The sequence below is a fragment of the Larimichthys crocea genome, chromosome X (genome assembly GCF_000972845.2).
Source record: "Larimichthys crocea isolate SSNF chromosome X, L_crocea_2.0, whole genome shotgun sequence".
Lineage (NCBI taxonomy): Eukaryota > Metazoa > Chordata > Actinopteri > Sciaenidae > Larimichthys > Larimichthys crocea.
Window position 1 is genome coordinate 18,177,080 of NC_040020.1, and position 21,821 is coordinate 18,198,900.

At 43.7% G+C, this 21,821-nt stretch overlaps 1 pseudogene; it reads right to left on the reverse strand.

Annotated features, from left to right (window-relative positions):
- Positions 1 to 498: 498 nt before the first annotated feature.
- Positions 499 to 13,315, reverse strand: LOC104940117 (uncharacterized; annotated as a pseudogene).
- Between the last annotated feature and the right edge of the window lie 8,506 nt (positions 13,316 to 21,821).

The following is a 21,821-nucleotide window of genomic DNA, read 5'->3' on the forward strand; positions in this document are numbered from 1 at the left end:
AATATTGTTTTTGTTTGATTTTTAAAGTGGGAGGAGCTAACCTGAAATTCATTAATTTTTTCTCACATGTTAAGTGATTGGCAGTTGAACCTTCTGTAGTTTGGATCTAAATGAAAACTTCCTCGTTGAATCACCAGCAAAAGATGAACTGTGTGCTGCAAGGATGTTTGTAGGTCCAACATACAGCAACCTCTGTGTCAATGCAGAGGTGCAGAAAATGTTTGGTTATCTAACATAACCTCAGTTCTTAGAATAATATGAGCAAAGTGTCTTGCTATGGGATGTAGCTTCCTGCAGCCCTGATAGAAGCATTTATCTCAATCTTGATTGGCCGGTGAATGTGTTCATCCGCACTGCACCCAGTAGTCCCATCTACTATATATAGTGTGTGCGGATAACATTCCCTCAATTCAATAAGCAAACCTCTTTTCACCGTCCAGCAAGAAGGGTCGTCTGGCGAGACACCTCACTCATATTATTCTGAGAACTGAGGTTATGTTAGACCAAATGTTCTTTGTGGACGGGGGCGTGGTGCATCAGCTGCAGGAGAGAGGTGTGGGGAGGGCTCAGGAGAGCAGCGCCAGGTGAGTGTGATTGGCACACCGGTGCCCAACTGGCTAATCACTCTCGCCCTCTTTTGCCAACATAGTAGCGTGCTGGACCAGATGAGGAAGGAGGACTGACAGACGAGGACGCTGGCAGACGGCAGCAAGACGCCTGCGAACGGCTGCAGCACTAACTCGCTCAAACCAAATAAAGAATCCCTCGTAAACCTACTTTGGTCTCTGACTGTTCTGTGCAGTACACCCACAGTGGCAGCAAGCGTGTCACATTCTTCTTCATAATATTCACTCGGTGTCTCGCTATGGGGTATGGTAGCTCCCGTATTGCCAGACAGCTTATCGAACAAGTACCGGCCAGTGGGGAGGGTCCATAGGTTCCAGTTAGGACTCCAGGACCGCGCTTGCCACGCATGGCCCTGACACATCAAGCATGTAGAAACGGACAAAAGTCAGAGGCGAGGACCAACTCGCTGCTGAACAAATGTCCTGAACAGACACTCCCCTAAAAAAAAGCCCAAGATGCAGCGTACGCACACCCGCCGGCGGCTGCAGTCCCCTGCTCGTATACGCCAAAACTATAGCCTCCACCACCCAGTGGGCGTTACACAGTCTGGCACGCAAACTGATCGCGCACAGCTCGAATCGGACACAGCATGTGCGCTCGCTGCTCTCCAGGAGAAGCGGCGAATGCTGCATTGGGAAACATGAACCTACCACCTCAGGTACAAAGACCGGGTTGGGCTTCAGAACCATACGTGCGAACTGAGCGCACGCAGGGCTCACAGAGAGCACATGGATATCACTCACTTGCTTCACAGAGGCAAGAGCCAGTAACAGCACTGTCTTAAGGGGCAGGTGTTTGAGACTCGCTCCCAGCAATGGCTCAAATGGGGGGCCTTTAAGCCCTTCCAGAACCACCACTAAATCCCACGAAGGTATTAGTGGTGGACAGGGGGAGACAGGGAGAAGCCTACACGTGCCCCTCATAAACCAGCACACCAAAGGGTGTTGGTCCGCTGTTTTGTCCCCAAATCCTATATAGCAGGCCGCTATAGCCGCCAGATAAACCTTAACCGTGGAAAAAGCTTTTCCTTTCTCAATCAGATCCTGTAAAAATGACAATATCGCTGGCACAGAACACTGAAAAGGGATGTGGCCTCGTTCGAGACACCACCGCTCAAACACTCCCCACTTAGAGTCGTACAGAGACCTAGTGGATGGAGCTCTGGCGTTTTGTATAGTGTTAACCACACTCTGAGGTCCAGCAGTGGTTAAATTGGGACACTCACGGGCCAGGCCCACAGTTGCAGTCGCTCCAGGTGCGGGTGGAACACGCACCCCCCAAGTCCCAGCAAGTCCCTGCGCACCGGCACCTGCCAAGGCTGGGCGCACAGCATCAGATGTATCTCCGCTAGCCAGTGCAGCGCTGGCTAGTGTGGAGCTATCAGGATCAGCCTGTGATTGAGCCCCCTCACCATGGTGAGAGTGGGGGGTATCAGGGCCAGTGGGGGAAACGCGTAGAGCAGCTCGTGCGGCCAAGCGTGCGCTAGTGCGTCTACACCCAGAGGAGCGTCCAGAGTGCGTAGAGAGAAGAACAGCTCACACTGAGCGTTTTCTTTGGACGCAAACAGCTCTACCCTGGCGCGGCTGTAGAGCGCCCATACCTGCTCCATGACCTGTGGGTGCAGCATCCATTCCCCGTACTTTGGAGCGCCCCTGGACAGCCCCTGTGTTCAGGGTCCCTGGGACGTGAGTCGCCCTCAGGGAGAGAAAGTGCACACTGCTCTAGAGGATCAGTTTGTGTGCCAGAGTGTGTAACACATGAGAGCGCAAACCCCCTTGACGGTTTATATACGCTACTGTCATTGTGTTGTCCGTCCTCACCAGGACGTGGCGGCCCGAGAGGAATGGGAGGAAGTGTTTCAGCTCGAGAAAGTTTATGTGAAGACGTTTGAGAGCCTGGCTCCAGCGTCCTCTCACAGACCTGCCCTCGTAAATGCCACCCCAGCTGGATAGGCTGGCATCCGTTGTGACCACCTTTCTGGACGAAACAGTGCCCATGGACACCCCCTGAGTCAGGAAAGATGTGGCCCATCAGTGGTGCAGAGCCGTCACGCAATCCCCTGTGACCGTTATCCACCGTGCACCATGACCCAAGCGACCCAGCGCTGAAATTCTGGCATGTGAAGACGGCCGAGACGGGTCATGAGGATGGCTGAAGCCATCAGACCCAGGAGCCGAAGACACAATCTGAACTGGACAGACCTGTGTCGACGGAAGCACACGAGGCAAGCTTTGAAAGCTTTCACTCTCTCCTCCGAGAGGCGAGCAGTGAATGGCATGGAGTGCAGGGATAATCCCAGAAAGGATATCTCCTGCGTCAGGGAGAGTTGGCTCTTCTCCATATTTATCACAAAACCCAAATCTATTAGGTGTTCCGTGACAATGTGCGCGTGAACCCTGGCCTCCTGTACTGACTGCGCCAGCAGGAGCCAGTCGTCCAAATATGTGGCCAGCCGTATGCCCCGGCGTCTGAGCGGGGCCACAGTGGCCTCTGTGCACCGTATGAAAACCCTCGGGCTGAGAGACAGGCCGAATGGGAGAACACGGTATTCATAGCACACCCCCCGAAAGGCGAATGGGAGATACTGTCTGTGGGGGGTAAATGGGAATGTGGAAATGCGCGTCTTTCAGATCCATGGACAAAAACCAATCGTTCGGTCTTACACAGTAGTGCCTCACAGCGGTGCTGTGGTGCCCCCTTGCGGTAGAGCAGGGAAATGACCCCAGGGAAATGATGGTGGTGGCCACACTGCTTATAGACAGGGTATTTTTGTTAATTTTGGCTTTTTTTGCTATCTGCACCCTCGGCTCGTGGCCTGGCTGTCAGAGATTTCTTTTTATTTTCACACGTTTGGGGACATGTGTGTATGTGTGTGCTTGTGGACATTTTGCTCGGGGCGCAACAGCGCAAACCGCCGAGGCGATGTCTCTCCTACCACGGACCGGCTCTGGGGTGGGCAGCCAGAACGGTGGGCCTGCGTAATTATCTTTTTATTGAATCCATTGAGCATTGTTCCATTAGCATTCAGCATCTCACACATTTGTTTTCCATGTATATATATCATGCAGATACTTCACACCAGGGATCATAGACATAAATATACTAATCTTCACAATTAAACACAAAATTCAGTATACTACATAGGAGTACATTTTTCCCTACCAACCACATTTTCATTCCCCTCATATAAAGTCCTTTCACTCCTGATGAAGGAAAATGCTAAACACAATCTTGTAAACCTTAAACATTTAAAATGTGTAGCCCGAACCAAGGGGGTCCATAAGAAACTTTACCAGATACAGTCTGTTGTTGTTGTTGGTGTTACAAAATCAACCCAGTTATTCCATAAAGTCTTAAATTTATCTGATTCTAGGCTAACTGAGAAAGTCAACTTTTCCATTATAAAAATATTATGCCTCACTTCAACCCAATCCTCCATTTTAGGTACCTCCTTTTTCAGCCACTTCCTGGTGATGGCTTTTTACCCGCCACTAACATTGTCCTGAACAAATATTTATCCCCTGAATTCGCTATTCTCTGGTTCCCTTTTCCCAAATACAAACACCCCATGTAAACGGAAGTTCCACTTTAAAAATGTTCTACATGCTTTTCTTTAACTCTTGCCAATAAGGTATGATAGAGGGGCGTTCCCAGAAGATATGGAAATGATTGGCACTATTCTCTCCACATAGTCTCCAACATCTCGTATCATGAGATTTCTGTTGTGCTGGTATAATAAAATATCTGACTATATTTTGCCAACCATACTCTCTCCATGAGAGGGAACATGTTGTCTTTCATTGTTGTTTAATGATCTCTTCCCACTCCTCCTCTGATAACTCTACCATCAAAACTAGACTTTTTTTTAATTGTTTTCTCCATTTAATCTGTAAATATCTGTACAAATCCTGATTTTTTAATTCAAACTGAATTTTTAAATTTTAAAAGCTTTTAATTGTCTTCTTCTTAAAAAGCTCCCAAAATATTGTTGGTCCCCCGCCCCATCTACCGAAGCTCCCATCTAGTGTATTAGGTGTAAAATCTGAATCATGTGCAATCCAACGCAGTAACCTACTCTGCTCTGTCAGGCTGTTCTTTGACATAATCTCAAACCAAACATTAAGAGATAAGCTAACCCAACCATGGATTTAGCTCCTCATTAAGATGTTTTCTCAGTTTTTTATCATTTATTATAGCTTGTATTGGAATATTGGATGTGTGGCCTTCAATGTCTTTCCATCTCGCCCTGTAAGCAGGATTACACAGGGTCCACGTAGTTTTCAGTTGTGCGGCCTGATAATAACTCTTAAGACAGGGCAGGGCTAGTCCCCCTTTAATTCTGGGAAGCTGAAGAGTTCTATATCTTATCCGTGGTCTTTTTCCTTGCCAAATGTAACGAGAGATTAATCTGTCCCACTCTATAAAATCTTTATCCGTTGCTTTTACTGGCAGAGCCTGGAATAAATACAATAACCTTGGGAGAACATTCATTTTGATCGCCTCTACCCTTGAAACTAAACTTGTGAACGGGACTAAGTTCCATCTTACAATATCTGATTTTATTCTTGAAATTAATGGATCATAATTTATAGATTTTAGTTGACCTAAGTCTTGAAGTAGGTTCACCCCCAAATATTTCATGGATTTTGAATCCCAATTTAGTTTGAAACATTCCCTAATGGTTCAGTCTGGAACATAGGACCTGTGTTTTTTTCACATTCAATTTATAGCCTGATAATACGCCAAAGTCCTCAAGTGTTGACATGAGTGCCGGAAGAGATTCATTGGGTTGTGTTAGGTATATTAATACATCATCCGCAAATAATGCTATTTTCTGTTCATCCCCCTCTATTTCTATACCTTTTATATGTTCATTTTGTTTTATCCATTGGCTCAGAGGCTCCAAATAAATTGCAAAGAGGAGAGGACTAATTGAGCAGCCTTGACGACATCCACGTTCTAGTATGAAAGAGTTTAAGAGATTCCCATGGATCTTGATCCTAGCTGTGGGTTTATTATACAGAGATTTAATAGTTTTGACAAATATTTCATGAAAACCAAATCGTTCCAGCACCATATACAGAAAATTCCACCTGACAGAATCAAATGCCTTTTCTGCATCTAATCCCATTACTATTGCTTCTAATCTTTTTTTGATGATGTTTTGCATTACATGTAATGTGCGCCGGATATTGTCCTGTGTCTGTCTATGTTTTATAAATCCAGTCTGGTCTTGATGAATTATATCCGGTAGAATTGTTTCTAAACGTTGGGCTAGGATGGTGGTAAAAAGTCTGTAATCTTGATTAAGAACACTCACTGGTCTATAATTAGAACATTCCAATTTGTCTTTTCCTTCTTTTGGAATAACCGAAATGAAGGCTTCCCTCCAGGAGTTCGGGATTTCTCCCTTTTTTAGCACCCAGTTAAATGTATTTTTTAGCAGGGGGATCAATGGTTCTCGAAGCATCTTGTAAAACTCAGACGTGTATCCATCCGCGCCTGGTGCCTTACTTGTCTTCAGCTTTGAAATTGCTGAGTTGATTTCTTCCATTGAGATTGCCTTGGTCAAAACTGAGTTATGGTCGTCAGTTATCCTTGGCAAATTTAAAGAGTCTAACAGTGAGATTATCTGACTCTTATTATCTATGTCTGGCTTAGAGTAGAGATTCTTGTAGTACCTTTCAAAACATTTATGTATCTCTTCTGTCTTATATTTCGTCAGATTAGTAGAGGGATTTACTTCCTGCTTCATAATACCTCTGTTTCAAGTACATCAGCTTTTTTGAATCTCCTGTGCTAGGATGTCATTTATTTCTGTTTTAATTCTTTTGATTACTAGGTTTATTTTCTCATCTACTTTATTTTTTTGTTGTTCTTCTAGTTTCCTAAGCTCTGTTTCTAGTTTATTAAGTCTATCCTGTTTTTGCCTTTTCAAATATGCTGATTTAGCTACGTATTAGTTTCCCTCTCCCGCTTTACACGCATCCCACAGCACAGACGGAGACACCTCACCATTATCGTTCTCCCTTACATATGTCTCAATTTCTTCAACATATTCCTCCTTCATTTGTCCTTTCAAAACATTTATGTTCAGCCTCCATAGTGTTGCTTTTGATTCTTTTGACATAGCTGAAGTCATAAATACTGGACTGTGGTGTGATAGGTCCCTTATTCCAAATTCACATTTTTCAATCCTGTAACTGTCCTTATACATAAAAAAATAATCTATCCTTGAATATGTTGAATGAGGTGATGAGAAAAATGTGTAATCTTTTCCTTTAGGATTTAATTCTCTCCATACATCAATTACTCCCAACTCTGCCAGTAGCCCTCTGAACTTCTTGCCAGTTGCAGACTTCTGTATCCCACTTGCTGAGCAGTCAAGCTGTGGGTTTAGTCTGAGATTTAGGTCTCCTCCCCAAATCAAATTTCCTTCCCCCTCTGATATCATCAAGTCAAACATTTGCCTGTAAAATATCCAGTCTGACCCTGGGGGTGCATATACATTTAGTATAGTGACTAATTCGCCCTCTAATCTCCCCTTAATTAATATATACCTTCCCTGTTTATCTGATATTTCTGAAAGTTTTTCAATTTTTTTTCCCCCTGATATTACAATGGCTACTCCTCTCCTATGACCTGTTCTATAAGATGAAAAAAATACCTGATTAAATCCATTTCTTTTAAGCTTTTCATGCTCCCTCTCTGACAGGTGGGTCTCCTGTTTGGGGCGGGAGATTTTCTGTGCCAGCCGGCTCCGAGGGGCGGGCTGGGCTGTTGCGGCTGCTTTGGCATCTTGAAATGCGGCGACTGGGAAGCAGCTTGAGCAAATGATTTGCGCTGCACTGGAGGTGAAGGTGTGGGTGCTTTTCAGGGGAGACAAAGTTTCAGGGCTTCATTGTCCTTCTTCTTTGCCTCACATCGCTGCTGCATTATGGCCAATGCAGAGCCAAAAACACCCTCTGGGACGATTGGCATATCCAGTATGTCATCCCGCTCCCTGTCAGTCAAGTTAGCGAGGCTGAGCCATCTCGCTCGCTCCTAAATGACGAGGGTCGCCATCACCTTGCCCGTGGCCTGGACTGAGACGCGCTGATGCAGAGGGACAAATCGGCAATGACCGCCATTTCCTCCCACACGTCGGGGTCCTGCTTGTCAGCAGATGCCCCAAACAGCTCTGCCTGATAGGCAGTGAGGATAGAGTTTTGGACAGCTCGGCCAGCAACTCGGGTAGGGCTGTGCAATTAATCGAATTTTGATCATGATTTTGATTTTGTTGTCAAATGATCTCAAAAATCATATAATCGAGTTTAAACGATTTATTTTCCACTTTTCATTACACAATTTCTGAGAGACGCGCATGCGCAATACATTCCATTTCACGCGGCCCCGCTGACTAACAGGACAGCCCATACTCCCTCACACAGCTGCAGAGTGAGTAGGTGTGTCGTTTGGTGTTCTTAACAGTGAGTGAGATTGAAAGCGAATGAGAAGAATCCGACGAGAAGCAGCAGCACATAATGTGCAAGATTTGCTACAAGGTAATAGCTGCTCCTCTTGCTAACACTACAAATTTATTCAAGCATCTCAAACCAAAGCACAAAGTCACTCAAGACTAATTAATAAAGAAACAAAAAGACAAATCCGGTGCCACAACCAGCAAGACGTCAACGCAAACTCAGTCATCGATCACAGACACATTGTTTAATGCGACTCCTTATCCGACAAGTTCAGAGGCACAAGACACTAGGCTACGTTTACACATAGCCGGGTATGTTGAGAAACAAATATTTCCCTCCCTCCGTTTTCCAAAATAACATCGTGCACATAGCATCGTTTTCAAAAAAGTTTTCGTTCACATCAACCCGCATAAATACATCATCGAGCGCCATCATAACTATGCCAAGCCTATGGGCGGCCTGCTTCCATGATCATCGTCATAGCAAAAGGTAAACATTGGTCGCACTTTTGGCGCATCAGCTGCCTCAAACTCGATTCGTTTTCAGAGGCGAATTCACCGTTTGTGTGTAATAGATACAAACAAAGGGAAATGTCTCAGTTTTTTAAAATACCTGTGTACGTGTAAACGGGGCCTAACAGCTGCCATTGGACATTTCGGTAACACTTTATTTGAAGGGGTGTTCATAAGACTGACATGACATTGTCATAACTATGACATGACACTTGTCATGAACATTAATGAATGTCAATGACTACTGTCATTAAGTGTCATGCGGTTTCTTATGTCATCTTTTACTGTCAACTTGACATTGTTTGGGGTGTCTTTGTTATGACAACTTGACATTTACCAAGATGACATAGGCTGACCATGTCTTTGTCATGACAACTTGACATTAACCAAGAGCACTTAGTCAGTAAATATCTTTGTCATGACAACTTGACATTAAGCAAAACCACATAGCTGAGAAGTGTCTTTGTCATGACAACTTGACATTAACCAGCATGACCTGCAGGTGACTTTCGCTTCAGCCTTGGAACTTTAATTTGAAAGGGATGAGTTGTGGTCCCGGTCTGTCATACAGTCAGAGGAGCAGACGCATCCTGTATCCCACCTGACGCAGGTTCACTTTTCGCTAAAGCCTCAGAAGGAGCAAGAGGAAGCATGTTCTGGACACGGTCTTAATGTCAGGACGGAGAAAACAGAAAAGTGGATAAACAGTGAAAAAAGTGATTAAAAAACTCGGAAAAAACCAAAGGAGGAACTCCCCGGACGACCACGACCTGCAGGAGTGCAGTTGGAGGATCGCTCGGGTGAAGACGCAGCGGTGAGAGATCGTCCTGCTGTGCTAATGTTAAATGCTAAAACGCTAATGCTACAAGCTAAACGGCTAAGTCCGTGAGCTAACCACTAGCCTCAATGCTAATATCGGAGCGCTAGCTCCGGGGCTAATCAGCACTGCTAGTCACACCAAGTATTGATGAATAAGCTCTGATGTAACAATTTTGTCTAGCTTTTACTTGAGTTATGGTGTGCTATGTGTGTGACTGTGACCATATTTGTTATTTTAAGCACATTAAGTTAGGTTTCTTACCTGTGAACATTACAAGAGTTTACATTTTGGTTATTTGTAATAATTAAATGTTAATTGCTATGTAAATAGCATATATATATATGTGAGGTACTGTTAGAAAAATAATCATTTGGTATCATAATATACTTATAATTATTTACCTTTTGCTACTGAGAAATTGTGATCTTATTTTGCAATACAAGTTTAGTTAAAGCACTTATTCTCTACAGAATATAGAGACAATTAAAGTGATTCATAGTTTTAAGATATGAGAAATTGAAGAAATATGTTCTGATCCTACTTATTGTAGGGCAGGTTTTTTGAGGAACCTTGGATTTCGATAGAGCCGTGTCTGGAGGACGGAGCCAGAGAGAGACGCTGTGGCGAGCTGGACCCTGGAGGATCGTAGACGTACACCGCGGAATTGAATCCTTTTGCTCACTTTTACACATAGACACACTCACCCACACAATCGTGTGGCTGGACTGACACCTAAAGGGTGCAGATATAGTGAAGTGAACAGAACAATAAGAAAAAACACGTGCAGCTGCGAAAACTTTTTATTTTTTTATTATTTTTCTATACCTACCCAGGTAAGGCTGTTGTATGTATTTCATGTGGTTTATTATTTCCCCAGTTCATATTAAAATAGGGGAGCATTGTTCTCATTAACAAAAAGAGCCACAGTGTCGTGTCGTTCATGGATCGGTTGGTTACACCTGGGCTCCGTAGCCGAATTTAAATCTTCTGTTTCTTATTCTGGCCATAGTTCAAGTTATTATATCATTACTAATCTTTTTCTGCTTCAGAAGGGTACACATATTAACTGTTACCCATCAGCGCTAACAGGCTAATGTTAACAAGGCGAATGCTAAAATGCTAATGCTAACATGCTAATATTAACATGCTAATGTTTAACTGCAGCCCATCAGCGCTAACATGTTAATGCTAACATGCTAATGCAACTGCTAGTCCATCATCGTTAACATGCTAATGCAAAAAGCTGAATGCAACATGCTAATGTTAACTGTTAGCTAAAAATGCTAATGTTTTGCTAGCACGTAGCGTAGCTGCTCCTGTGTCTAAATAAACATGTTAAAATTACTAGTTGAGGTGTGGCTTTTTGAATACAGACCCCCAGCAAACAGCCCACTCGTCACTCTCAAAATTTCTTTTCAGTCTGCTGAGCAGTGTCAGTAATAATGCATGGGGACGACGGGGCCGAGTCAGGCACACTCAAAATTTCTTTAGAAATTTTCTATGATATATAGATTGATATGATAGAGTGTGCATCACTGGTTAGGTCTGAACATCATATAGGGTGTCTTGGGACGTCTCTTCCATGAAATTAAAAAAGTATGAAGAGATGAATGTCTCAACCAAACGACTGATGTAAGGGTTCCATTATTACTTATCATGTTCAAGTTTTGCGTTCCAGTGTTATTGTTACTTTTAAGTAAAAAAACCGTTGAATGTACTTCACTTGACTTGTTGTGTTGTGTTTAAAAAAGATCTGCCAGTGTAACATGTAAAAACATAATTGTCCATATTGTACCAGTTTTACTGAAGTTTTGACATCATGATGGTGTCATAGTCAGGTAAGAACACATGCTAGTTGGTGTTGGTAAAGGATCCTATGGTGAGTAACACTTCATGACATATTAATGAGTACTCCAAAGTGTACTACTTACTGAGCTCAAAGAAAAATGCTATGACACGTTCATAATGATGTCATGACGGCAAAGTCCATCAGAGATGGTGTAATGACAAGTAGTAACATTTCAGGTTGTTGGGGATCTTACTGTGTAGCGTCACTTAATGACATATTAAGGAATGTCCAAAGTGTACACTTTACTTGAGCTCAAAGAAATTGCTTATGAACACAATATATGGATGGTGTAATGACCGATGCAGTAGCATTCATGATGGTGTATGACAGGCAAGTCCGATTCATGATGGTCTAAGATAGGCAATGACATGAGCGTGAAGTATCATGTTTATACAAAACCAAGAAATGAATAAAACAAGTTTTAACTGTTGGTCCTGCCACGGAAGGAAGATGGCTGAAAGTGACAGGTAAGTTTGTCTTGTGTAACGATAGCCATTGGTAGCTGTGCTGTAAGTAGGTTAGTAAGCTTTCCTCCCCAGGGCCCAAGGAGAGAGCACCCTGGTTTTTACCCCTAGTGTGTCTCCACCCCAGTCCTAGGCGCTCACAGGTCCAAGCTAGTGAGTGGGCTGGTGCAAGGCTGAAGCGAAAGTCACCTGCAGGTCATGCTGGTTAATGTCAAGTTGTCATGACAAAGACACTTCTCAGCTATGTGGTTTTGCTTAATGTCAAGTTGTCATGACAAAGATATTTACTGACTAAGTGCTCTTGGTTAATGTCAAGTTGTCATGACAAAGACATGGTCAGCCTATGTCATCTTGGTAAATGTCAAGTTGTCATAACAAAGACACCCCAAACAATGTCAAGTTGACAGTAAAAGATGACATAAGAAACTGCATGACACTTAATGACAGCAGTCATTGACATTCATTAATGTTCATGACAAGTGTCATGTCATAGTTATGACAATGTCATGTCAGTCTTATGAACACCCCTTCAACTAAAGTGTTACCGATATTTCTTAGCTAAAGATATGCAATCCATTAATACAGTCGAGGGTGAGGGTTTCAAGAAGATGTTTATTGCTTATTCATGCTTATGCTTATTATTATATTTATTTTGTTCTATAAATATAGAGAATTTGCAGAGCAGCTGGATCCATAGGTCATTTTGGATACATTTATTTTTGTCTTTATTTAATGTTCCATAAAGTATATTTATTTTATTGATTTAATGCTTTATACATTGCAAAACAGCTGTAAAGTACATATTTGTAGCCAAAATGTATTTTCAATTTTAATATTTTGCATAAAGAATCAATAACAAAGTGTTTTTTGAGAGAGAGAGAAATGCTGAATAAATGCATTATGAAACTCAAAATTTATCGTTTAAATAATCGGGATTTCAATATTGACCAAAATAATTGATTTTTTCCATAATCGAGCAGCCCTAAACTCGGGGAAGACAGGAAGAAGCTGTTTCACCGCACTATGGGCCAGGGGGAGCCGCTTGCCTTCGTAGCGGGACTGGGTGGGCTCTGCTACTGCAACCGGCCAGAGGACCTCCAGCTTCTCTGCCGCACGTTGGCACGTGTTGAGCAGGTCCACATGGAGGGAGGGAGCTGGAGAGCTCACCCCGCCTTCCTCCCTGTTGGTAGACTCGGGCAGCTTTGGCTTTTCAGCCAGGGCTGGCGCCACGAAGGTGTCGTCTTCCTCCTCGTCCTCTGATATGAGGAACGAGGCATCATCGTCATCCTCTGTGAGGCCAATTTCCAGCACATCTTCCTCGGGAAACGGGAGAGCTCGGAGCTTATGGTGAGACACCGAGGGAATATTATGAGGTAATCCTACTGTAATCCTTCAAGAGGCTGCTTGAGGCTGTCAAGGCTACAAAACATTTCAGCCTCCTCTATTATATTCATACTTGTCTCAGTTTCCCCAACCTTTCCCTCCAGTACACTTCGTCCACTCTGCCCATCCCTTTTCTCATCTATTGACTCCCCCTCTTATCATTACCTTGGATTTGATCCTACACATACCTCTGCCATCTCTCCTTTTCCAGATACAGTCTGGAGCCAATAATAACCACAGATGACTATATTGTGACATATGTGAGATTTGAGAGTGTGTCGCATGGTTTGTGTCACACCGTGGTGACGTCAAGCTGAGTTTTTGTTATGTCTTGTCATTTCCTGTTTTATTTTGAAAGATAACTCTCCTCTCGTTTCAGGTCACTTGCCCTTCCTCATGTGTCACCGGTCTGATTGTCTTCCCTGCCCTGATTGTTTCCACCTGTTCCCCATTTCCCTCATGTGTGTATATATAGTCTGTGTTTCCCCTTGTCCCGTGCCGAAGTGTCTTCGTACTTTCTGTCGTCGCACCCAAGCCTTTCCATCGACTCCAAGCCTGTTCCAAGTTTCATAGCCCTAAGTTCAAATGTAGATAGTATTTTTGTAGCCTGTTTTCGTCCTACGGGATCGTTTTCTGTTTGTTTCTTTCCTTTTGATAAAGTTTTTCATCATCCGGGATCGTTTTTGTTTCTAGCCAGTTTAGGAGATTAAGTCATTCAGATAGTTCTGTTTCCTCCTCATTTTTGAGTGAGTGTTTTTGTTTGATAAATTTTATTAGTTTATTCCTTCCCATTTTGGTGAAGCGCTTTTCTTTCTAGTTTAGTGTTTGTGATTTTCAGAGAGAGTAGCAGAGTTTTAGTTAGAGTTAGAGTTCTGGTCAGTGTAGCCATTTTTGTTGTAATTTTTGTAGACTGTGTCGGCAGCTCGGAAACAATAAAAGTTTCTTCCAAACCTGCATATTCCGCGTCTGAGTCTGCCGCTTTGTTCTGGGCCTGACAGTTTGTGAGTGCACTACAGATGTAGCAACTTAAAAGTTCCCGTGTTTCCGTGACGGGACCGTGACGGGGCCGTGACTGGTCCTCGACAGGTCCTTGAACGGTCCTTGGCTGGCACGTGACCGAAATGTAATCCCCCCGCGATGACGTAGTCAGTGAGGGCCCGACTGGAAACGCCCATAAGCAGTCTGTGTGAAAACCAGCTGCAATGCCTCATTTGTCCACGGGGAGGAGCAGTGATGTTCCGCTCTCACCGTAGACTGTCTAAACTAAGACACACATCTGAACAGGTACGCTGGGGTGAGCGGGTGACCCGATCAGCTGAGACAGAGCACAATCATGGATGTGGCTAATGGTGCAAAGGATCATCATGATCCGTTCATATCGCCCCCCACAGCACCAAGTATTCCGCGGATCGGTTGATGGGAAAAACAACAAACTAACCCTTAAAAAGTTACAAAAAACGTTTCGGACGTCTCGGGCTGCCAGGCCTGTCTGTCAGAGACCTGCAGATACAAGCGAGGGGTTTATTTTTTTTAATTAACAGTTTATTTGGAGGGGAGGGCTTGGTGTTGTTGTGTGCGACATAGAGCTGCAGAGACGCTGCACCATACATTAGGACATACTTTGGGTCTGATCATCGCTTCTCTTCCAGGACAATGCCAAAACACCACTGCTGGAGCATACATGGCGTCCGAGGGGATCAACTGGGGGAAACGCCACCAGAGTCACCGGACTTGAATCCCATTGAGCTTGTCTGGCATCCATGAAAGACTTTAATTCGCAAGGAGGTGTCGTGTATTGACGACGCTCTTCGTGCGTTGTTTGAGTGAAAAAGAATAAACAGAACTCCAGGCTTCTTTCTTAAGGAATGCTTCTTTTTTTTATTATAAGCCATTACATACTCTGAGTGCTGAAGAGAATCCTGTGAGGGTCAGATTAAAGACTGCTGAGGTCCCTATGGTCAGATTGCGCCCACCCGATTCTCTCACTGTGTTAAGGCGTTGCCCGGCTAATATACTAATATGCAAATGAAGCGATTACAATTTAATGTGTATAACGTTTCACCATATATTCCTTCCGTATTTGGTAATGATAAGTGGTGCAAGCCTGGATCTTGTAATCTCCAGGGTTTACAGCATCTATACCATGTATACCTTAAATGGGGAGGCATACAGAAAATAGTTGATATTAGAACGAAGCCAATCGCTCAATTCTATGGTGCTAAAAGCTTTCTCCAATTTTACTTAAACATGTTTAACTCTGCGAATTCCTATAAGTTCAATTAAAGCAGACTCAAAATATACCACACTCGAATTCTTTCCATTTACTGTGTGTGTGTATATATATATAGTATTATTGTATATTATTAGAAATGTGATTATACGTTTGTTTTTTTGATTTGCATGCGTGGCCTTTGCACTTAAATACATAACAATTGCAAAAAAAGATTCTTGTTTCAAGAAGTTCCATTTAGCCATAATAATAGTCCACGAAGCTGCCAGTAAAACACAGTAAAGACGTCACATCCATGATTGTCTGTCCCCTTTTCCGCTCTGATTTGTGTGACACGTGGGGGGAAAAAGGCCCATCAAGTGCAAACAAAAGGTTGATACCTACATAACAAAGGGCTTCCAAAGGGCTGTTAATCACCAGGTATTCTCCCTCTTTAAATGGCGTCTCACAACGATCAAACGGTGATACAAATATTCAATAGGAGGTATTATTGCTGTTGTTATTCTCAATTCTTTTTGCAAAATTTTTAAGGGTTAGTTTGTTGTTTACATGCAGATGAGCGAGAGAGAGTGCGCGAGCACAAGAAAGAGACGCTTCAGTAATTATGTAAAGACTAGTGGTGGCCATAGATACTGTAGATTAATGCGCCAATGCCGGCCCGGCATTAGCGCGATCAGCTGTTTCCCGGAGTAAACAAAGGCAGCTGTCCAGGTGGAAGCGGCATTTAAAAAACACGAGAAAAACTCAAAAACTTTCTAAAACAACATTGCAAAGAGATCAGGACTCCACAGAGTTACAGCGAAGAAACAAAAATGAAACAAAAGAGAAAAAAAGTCAAAAAGCGACCTCAAAGGCTGGAACAGTTTTGAGATAGATTAATGGTGAATATTTTTTTATCGCCTGATAAGAGTCTCACCTTAACAGCAGCCACACGCATAACGGCCCACCACTAGTAAAGACAAGAACAGACTAGATTTTGTTGATTTGGTGAATGCTGCATGTTAATATAAACAACCTTAAATTAATTTCAATTCATGAACACGCTCAAATCATAACGGCTACTGTACCTATGCATTACTCAAACCAGCTGCATTTTCCGCGCTTGTGATCTGTGACACTGGGAGACAAAAAGCCCATTACTGTAAGCGCAACGAAATTGAGCAACGAGAATGCTAACGAGGTGTGTGTAACTACGTCATCTCTCAGGTAGAACAACTGTAAAATAAGTTCTGTGAGAGAAGCGCCATCTCCTGGTCATACCCTGTAATCACATGAATGGGTGGAGTTACAGTAAAAAATAGACACGCCCAGGAGAAGGAGGGGGGTCTCTCCGTTCACGGGACTTTGCAGGGAGCCAGCTGGAAGTCAGCTGGAAGACGGCTGCCATTCAGCTGGCGTTCAGCTTGAACGGGAACTTTTAAGTTGCTACTACTGTAGGTGCACGCCAGCAGGAGTACTGGCAGCGCAAGTTCATGAGCTGTTCTGAACTTAGAAGCTGAATAATGAAAATGTTTAAAAAAGAACTGGGACTTGTCTTGTCCTGTCACACGGAAATAACACATGGTACCAGGAGTACATGGACCTGGCTTTGACTCGACACCTGTGAAGAGTGAGCAGCTAGCTAGCCAGAGCTAAATCCGGCTACCATTACAGCGGCACATGAGAAGCTGTTGCGGATCGCCACGACAGAGTAGGGCAGCAACCGTGTGAGCCTTGACGGAGGATGGAGCAGCTAAAACCTCCCACCGAGCTGAAACTAACCGGTAACATTAGAGATAAAGGACTCAGAGAGAAACTACTGGGAGAAGTTGATTTGTCATTGGAAAGGGCCATACAGATATGCCAGGCCAGAGAAGTCACACAACAGCGTCTGAAATCTATGGATGAAGTTGAAACAGTTGTGACCAGCCAGACCACCATGCAAGCGAAACGAGCGACGAGGAGAGATGTCGGCAGGGAGCAACAACCACACGCATGTGGCAACTGCGGAGGAGAACAATGTCCGGCATTTGGAAAGGATAAGAAGGCCTCTGCAGGATAAGGAACCACTTCGCCCGTGTATGCAGGCAACGGAGGCAGAGAGAAAGAGAGAAGAAGGTGAACCTGGTCCGAGGTTCGGATTTGGATGACGAGGACACAGAGGACCTCTTCGTTGGATCAATTGACAGAGCAACATCAGATAAGGAGGAGTGGACTGAAACCTACAATGTGAATGGGGCAGACATCACATTCAAAGTGGACACTGGTGCCCAGGCCAACCTCATAGCCGAGACTGAACTGCCAAATCTACAGGTAAAACCTCAGATTAATGCAGAGACTAAAGTGAGACTGAGGGCATATAATGGGGAAATCCTACCTCATATAGGAAAATGTAAAATGATGTTGAGAGATGGTCACAAAACACATGAAGTAGAATTTATTATTGTCAAGGGAAAGAAAGCATCCCTGCTAGGTCTAAAAGCAAGCATTCTACTGGGACTGGTGAGGGGAGTGCATAATATAGAGCATGAATACACTGATGTATTTCAGGGGATAGGAAAACTTGGGATGGTACATACTGTAAGATACAGCTAGAGGACAACTACAAACTGACAATCCATGTACCTCGCAAAGTACCATTAGCTCTAAGAGAAAAACTCAAGGCCGAGCTCAGCGACTTGAAGAGCTAGATATCATAGAAAGAGTTGTAGAGCCTACAGAGTGGGTCCACAAAGTGTGTCTAGACAAGGAGAGCTCCAGAATTTGCACTTTCAACACTCTGTTTGGACGTTACTCTTTTAAGAGACTGCCTTTTGGCTTAACATCCGCACCCGAAGTCTTTCACAGAACCATACAACAAATTTTTGTGTGCCAGGCACAATGGTTTACATCAGGGGTGTCAAACTCAAATTCACAGAGGGCCAAAATTAAAAAGAAGAACATTGTCGAGGGAAATTTTCATTCATTTATTTATGTTTTTATTATCTTTGAGATACAGTAAACTACTGTATTAACCATTTTAATATATTACAATTGAATTTTTGCTTAAAAACTGAACCCAGAACAGGTTTAAGAAAATAATAAAAACAAAAAATGAAATAAATATCAGGCCTCTATTCTTAACTTTATTCATTTTAATTGTAACCTAAATCTTTTCATCACAGGCCATCAAGGCCAACACCTAAAAAAAATATTGAACAGACCATGCCTTCAGTAAATAAAATAATATTTATCCAGTTTAGTTTTTTTCAGTGTCCATTTACTCTGATGATGCACATGGGTCCAAGCCAGATACTTGGCATCGCTTTTTACATGCAAGTGCATCAATTTCTGGAGTCAGGCTCTGCGCAGAGGAAATCCTCAGGACTGAATGAAGGTGTTCATCAGTGAGACGACTCCTATGTGGTGTTTTGTCATTTTCATCAACGAAAACAGTTGTCGCACAGATATGTGCTGCCGAACATAGAGAGCATTTGCGCAGCTTGGGCACGGAGTTCAGGCAGCGTGTCAGGGAGGTAAGGTGGAAATTGCACAGAGTCATACTTTGACTTGAGCGTGTCATTAGTCTGTCTCCCATCTGTCTTGAAAGCTTCTGTTTCTCTATTTTCGTTTGGCCATTTTTCGGGAGGGGTGGATTTGAGCGTGTGCTTCATAGCAGGTTTGCTAATGAGCGTCACCACACGAGGTGGGGTTTTCGCGCTCCGGAGTCTGGCGCGCCAGGACAGAATGTGGGAATTGTAGTATTAGCGGTACGTGCGCTGTTATACGGGCCGGCGGGCCAGATGTAATACATATTTGAAATCATCTCGCGGGCCAAATATAATTGTAGTGCCGGCCAAAATTGGCCCGCGGGCCTGAGTTTGACATGTCTGGTTTAAATCAATGACATCTTGATTACTGGATCTACTATGGAACAGCATGATGCCGGCTAGCACAAGCTTTAGAAGCTGCCGGTCACATGGGTTGAAACTAAATGCAAATAAATGTGAATTCAGAAAAACTAAAATCATCTACTTAGGTGAGGTGTTGACAGCAGAGGGTGTCCAGATAAGTCAGAGTAGAGTGACAGCCATCAAAAACATGCTGCCACCTGTCAAGTAAGTTGAGATCCCTGATCCGCCGACACTGCGAAGGAGTTAATGTGATAGTCATGGGGACTTTCTGGTATGACTGGCAATGGCATAAGCCATCGGACATTTTGGGACTTTCCACCTCTGAGCTGGACAATTGGGGACTTTCTGTCTGAGTGTGAGTAGTACATAACTAGAAAAATGAGCTAAACTAAAATGTGATTAATGATGATTCTGTGTTTAAACAAATGCAAAAATGAACTGTTGAAATGAGTTTACCATAAGAAAAGATTGTGATTATAACTGAGATTCTGACTACTGGAGATTGTGAAATCATTGCAATAAGTTGGTAGCTAAGGTAAAAAATATAAACTAATCATGCTGAGGGGGTTGAGGAAGTGAAACTTGAGCAACCAGTCTGGAGAAAGGGTGAGAAGGGGATAAGAGAAGCAAACAGGAAACATCTGGAGGGACAAACACGAGAGGAACTATGACAATCACCACCTAATATGGTTGGACTCCGGCAAGTGACTCATTGTAGCCTGTAGGGGAAAATCCAACAAACGGGGAGTATAAGAGCCACTGCACAACGGAGATCGGGGTTATCCTCGTCAGCCGGCACCCAAGTCCGAGACATGCTGGACGACAGACCAAAACGGGAGCATTGAACCTACGGACATAAACTCTAAACCACCGAGAAGGAATAGCGAACAGCCTACACTCGCAAAGAGAAGAATCTGGGGAGCCACAGCTGGCAGGAGGGAGCCGCGTAGGAGGTGACCACCCCAAACCGGCTGTGGGCCTCGACTGGACCAACCAGAATTCTTTTCGTGTTCATCCTGCCCAGGAAAACTGTGGAGGTCGGGACTTTCGGGGCTTTGGACAAAGCCAAGGACTCTCGATGAAATCCAGCCGTTCGGCAGTCGTGAAAGGATTGGATCGACTGATCCCGCTTCACCCTTTCCCTTCCTCTCTCCAAATTGGACCAACCTCAGTAACTCAGCAACAGCCATCGTATCGGTTATCAAATTTATTAATATAAGGATAGTGATTTTATAGGATAGGATTAATCAGAACTGAATGAATTAAACTGTATGCTTGCCCTTGCTAAACTATCAATAAATATATCCACTGCAGTTAAAGATTAAGTTGTGGACCTTACATTTATGACATCTCCTATAGGGCGTAATCACTAGGTTAGTGTGTTCTACATCAAATAAGGTTCTAATAGGTTCTCTAGCCCATTTAAATTAACGGACCCTTGGGGCTCACTGTCCGAGCCACTAAAAAATATCCTGCACCATACCAAGTGCACAGATCAATGAGAGGAGAGCTGCCGTGAAAGTACGCGCTGTGTAGTATTTGGCCCACAGGGCTATGCGGTCAGGTGCTATACTAGAGTAGCAGGGTAGACGTGCGGATGAGGCAGTTAGAAGCTAGGCGAATCTCCTCCCACCAGCTTAAACAGTCCTCTAAAACCGTCCCGATAGGGTAAGACCCACGGGCTTGAGGATCGGACCCGTGAGACGGAGAGCTGGGCCGAAACCACCTGTAAAGGGGTAACTCGGGATCTAACACACCAACGGACAAAGAGGGTGTACAATACTTTCTGGGCATGATAAATTATGTGGGTAAATTTGTACCTAATCTAACAGCGCACACTGCTCGGATGAGGAGCTTGCTATGTAAAACCACTGAATGGTGTTGGAACAGTAATCACCAAAAGGAGTTTGATGAACTCAAATTGCTCACAGAAGCTCCTGTCCTCAGGTTTTATGATGAAAAACGTAGAACTAAAATCTCAGCAGATGCTTCTAAGTCAGGGGTAGGGGCAGTTTTGCTACAAGAATATGGCAACCGATGGAGACCAGTTGCATACACCTCCAGAGCTCTTTCTGCAGCAGAATGTAACTATGCTCAGATAGAAAAGGAGGCATTAGCTCTGTCATACGGGTGTGAGAATTTCCATGTTTTGGTAAAACAGTGTGGGCAGAGACCGATCATAACCCCCTAGTCACCATCGCAAAAAAGGGGTTAGCAGACACACCTCCCAGGATCCAGAGACTATTTCTGAACATGCAGAAATATAACCTAAAGCTGGAGTTCAGCCCAGGCAAAGAACTACTTGTGGCAGATACACTGTCCCAGGCATATGACAGCACTGAACTAAATGCCATGTATGAACAGAGAAACTGTGCATGTAAATCTAGTCAAAAAGAGTTAGCCACCGCTAACGATGAGGTCCTACAAAAAACTATAAGAGGCATAAAATGTGGTTGGCCAATAAATTCAGTCCCTGCACCATATGGCAACTTCACAGACGAGTTGTCAGTTATAGACGGGTATTATTCAAGGGCTCTAGAGTGGTGGTCCCAGAAGTGCTAAGAAAGGAGATGTTACAAAAGATTCACAAGGGGCATTTGG